This window comes from Eschrichtius robustus, chromosome 11 (assembly GCF_028021215.1).
Source record: "Eschrichtius robustus isolate mEscRob2 chromosome 11, mEscRob2.pri, whole genome shotgun sequence".
Classification (NCBI taxonomy): domain Eukaryota; kingdom Metazoa; phylum Chordata; class Mammalia; order Artiodactyla; family Eschrichtiidae; genus Eschrichtius; species Eschrichtius robustus.
The window spans coordinates 77,152,239-77,156,288 of NC_090834.1; the positions used below are offsets into that span (position 1 = coordinate 77,152,239).

The 4,050-nt window shown below is 39.5% G+C and overlaps 1 pseudogene; it reads left to right on the forward strand.

The window, feature by feature from the left end:
* The first annotated feature begins 1,350 nt into the window (after positions 1–1,350).
* On the forward strand, positions 1,351–3,675 carry LOC137772235 (protein artemis pseudogene; annotated as a pseudogene).
* The last annotated feature ends 375 nt before the right edge of the window (positions 3,676–4,050 follow it).

The window sequence follows — 4,050 nt, forward strand, 5'->3', positions numbered from 1 at the left end:
TTTAGAAAAATACATGGGCTCAATGGTACTATTCAATAACTTTCATTTTTCCCTTGATATCATATATTTAAATTCAGAAATAGATATCTACCCATTCTTTTTAATAGCTGCATAATGTTCTATAACTTCTCCCCTCTTTTCCTTCCCTTTCCCTTTTATTAAAAAAAACTTTGAGTTATAATTTAGGTAAAATACACCTATTTAAAACGTGTAGTTTATGGCATTTTGACAAATATATGTAACACCCTGCTAGTCAAGGCGTAGAACATTTTTATCACCTCCTTAAATTCCCTCACAGGTATTCTCTCAAGATTATATATATTCTTTTGTGAAATGACAGTCAAATATTTTGGCAATTTTAAATTTATTTTATTTTTATTTTTGGCTGCGTTGGGTCTTCGTTGCTGTGTGTGGGCTTTCTCTAGTTGTGGCGAGCGGGAGCTACTCTTCGTTGCGGTGCGCAGGCTTCTCATTGCGGTGGCTTCTCTGGCTGCGGAGCACGGACTCCAGAGCACAGGCTCAGTAGTTGTGGCGCACAGGCTTAGTTGCTCAGCGGCATGTGGGATCTTCCTGGACCAGGGCTCGAACCCGTGTCCCCTGCATTGGCAGGCGGATTCTTAACCACTGCACCACCAGGGAAGCCCGGCAATTTTAAAAATGGGTTACTGTCTTCTTACTGAGTTGCAAGTGTTCTTTGTATTTATTCTGGAAATAAGTCTTTTGTCAGGTGTATGTATTGTGAATATTTTTTTCCTCTTTGTATGAGGCTTGACCTTTCTCTTAACAGTGTTTCTTGAAAATCAAAGTTTTTAATTTTGATAAAATTCAGTTAGTCAATATTTTTCTCTTATTGCTAGTGCTTTTCTATCATGTTTAAGAAATCTTTGGGCAGGTTCCCAGATGTGGTGGTGCAGTCAGCGGTGGCTTGGGCTTCCACACCCGGCTGGGTCACCAGTTCACTGGGGTTGGCTGGTGGTGTGAGCTCCTTCAAGGGGCAAATGGCCGAGTATCCAACAATCTCCACTGACTTCTTGGACAGGGAGAACCTGAGGGCCCACACCTTTTTCCTGTCCCTCTGCCATAAGGATCACATGAAAGGATTAAGAGGCCCTATTTGAAAAGAAGGTTGGAGTACAGATGAGGAAACTGAAGAACTAGAGAGGTTAAATTAGTTGCCCAAGGTCACACAGCCAGTAAATGGCAGGACCAGGATTTCCACCAGCTTGAAGGTTTACTTATACTGTTCACTGTTACTAAAGAGTTGTCAACTAGTTGTTGTTAACTAAAGATTTTGGGAGAAACGAATTATATCAACTGAAATTGAAACTCCTACCCAGATATCTTTAGTCAATGAAGCATCAAGAGAGAAGGGAGAGATTGTTGTGACTCTCTTACCAGCTGGTCATTGCCCAGGATCAATTACATTTTTATTTCAGGGCAATAACAGAACTGTCTTGTACATGGGAGACTTCAGACTCGCAAAGGGAGAAGCTGCTAGAAGCTTGCATTCTGGGGGCAGACTGCAAGACATCTTAGAGTGTGTACTTATATACTACTTTCTGCAATCCAAAATATTATTAAATTCCTAGTTGGGTGGAGTGTCTGAGTGAAATATCCGAGCTGGTTTGAAGCTGGATCGTTCAGAATCTGTACCATGATGTGTGGCTGAACTGCTAAGCAGCTTACGGGTAGGAGTATTAATCAGCCTTAGTGAGGAGTTAGGAGTCCAGGTTCTTGTGGATAAACGAGACATTTAGAAACATCTGACATTCTTCATCATCTTACAACAGACGGTAGCACTCAGATCCACACATGTCGGCATCCAAAAGCAGAAGAATATTTTCAGTGGAATAAGTTATGCTGCAGAATTACTTCCAAAAATAGAATTCCACTTCATACAGTCAGCATTAAGCCATCCACTATGTGGTTTGGAGAAAGAACCAGAAAAAACAATGTCATTGTGAGGATTGGAGAGAGTTTGTACAGAGCTCACTTTTTTTTTTTTTTAACTCCTCCTACAGTGAGATTAAAGATATTTTGAGCCACATCTGTCCAGTGAATGTTACCAAACTCAGGTCCGGCTGCTCACCACTCAAAAGTCAGTACCCGAGAGGCAGTTGTTGGTAGAAAGGAAAATTGCTTTTAATCAGAATGCCAGCAATCTGGGGAAAAGGTGAACTCATGTCCCCCCAAAAAACCAACTCCAAAGATTTTGCTCAGCCATGAAAGTTTTTAAAGGGGAAGTAATCTCAATTAATCATTGAGATGGGGGATCAAACTCGTAGCCATCTCCCACTGTGTGCAGGCTTGTCGACGCCTTGTGATCTTTCTTTAGATGCTATCTTGTTCACACGGTTTGTGAGATTACTGAAGGGGAAGCTACTAGGAAAAAGACCTGGTCTTCAGTTTATTACTTATTCTTCATCTCTACTTCTTTGATCTAAGGGAAGAACCAACAGGTTAGGCAAGGTATTATGTGATCAAAAGATTTGAAAGGTGTATTTGGGCCGGAGATGAGCAGATCTTGGGGGTGCCTGTTTTAAAAGTTAGTTACAAGAGTCTCTTCTTGGACCCCCTAGGTGCACCCTTTCTCATTTCTTAGATTAAAATGAGAGATCTCTTGGAGCTCCTACTGTCTGCACCGGTGCCTAATTCTGGATTTTTGCATGCCTCTGGGTCCAGGCTGGAGATACTGGTGGGAAAAAAAAAATCCCAATAATTCACTGCTGAATTGGTCTTGTTTTGAGTTTTATTCTTTTTCTTTCTTTCTTTCTTTCTCTTTCTCTCTTTCTTTCCCTTTCTTCCTTCCTTCCTTTCTTTCTTTCTCTCTCTCTCTCCTTCTCTCTTTGTCTCTCTCGCCCTCCCTCCCTCTCTCTCTCCCTCCCTCCCTTTCTTTCTTTCTCTTTCTTTCTTTCTCTCTCTCTTTCTTTCTTTCTTTCTTTCTTTCTTTCTTTCTTTCTTTCTTTTTTCTTTTCTTTTCTTTTCTTTTCTTTTCTTTTCTTTTCTTTTCTTTTCTTTCTTTCTCCTCCTTCTTCTTCCTCTTTTTCTTTCTCTTCTTCTTTTTCCAATCAGCCTGCTATGATTTCCTTTTCAGAGTCCTCAGATGATGTCCCATGCATTCTTTACAAGGTTTTTAGTTGTATAGTGTAGCAGAGACAAGGTGCGCTATAAAAAAAAAAGAAAAGTTAGTTACAATGTAGCTTTGCTAAAGTGACGGAGGAGCAAAGGGGCTTCCTGCTGAGGGCAGTTTCCTGCAAAGAGCTGCTCACATGGATGCTTATCCAAATGCCATTCCAGAAGGCACAACTATGGATAAAGTTAAAGAAATCTTCAAGCCTTCATGCTGGTCTTCCCCAAAGTATGGAGCCAAAGTATAAACCACTTGGAAAATTGAAGAGAGCTAGAACAATCCACCTAGACTCAGGAGGAAAACAATGATCTCTTTGATGATCCTCTCCCTGTACTTTTAAGGCACAAGGTTCCAAACCAGCAAACTCTTCACCCTGAGGTATTTCCCATGGTGACTGCAATATCACAAAACCAGCCTGACAAACTGAGAAAGGCACAGGATGCCTCAAAGCAGAAAGTACGCCAACCTCTCTTTGGGCAAATGTTACAGATTATGAAGAATCCATCAGTGAAAGTGAAGAATTAGAAATCACAGCTTCATCTTAAGGATTTTCATTTAGATTGCTTTGAATTATATAGATCAATTTATGGAAAATAAACATTTTGGTAATATTGAACCTTCCAATCCATGAACATTTGGGTCTTCTTTAATTTCTACCAGTACTATTTTTTTGTTTATTTTTACTATACTGTTCCTAACTATATTTTGTTAAACTTATCACTAGGTATTTCATATTTTTTGATGCCTTTATATGTGATATTAATAATACAGAGTCATTTTTTCTTACCTTTCAGCATTGAAAAAATGCCATTCCATTATTGTTTGGCTTGAGAAATCAGTGATAATCCTTATCTTCATTCTACTATATGTGTTGTCTTTTTTTTCCTTTCTGACTGCTTTTAAGATAGTCTCTTTATGAT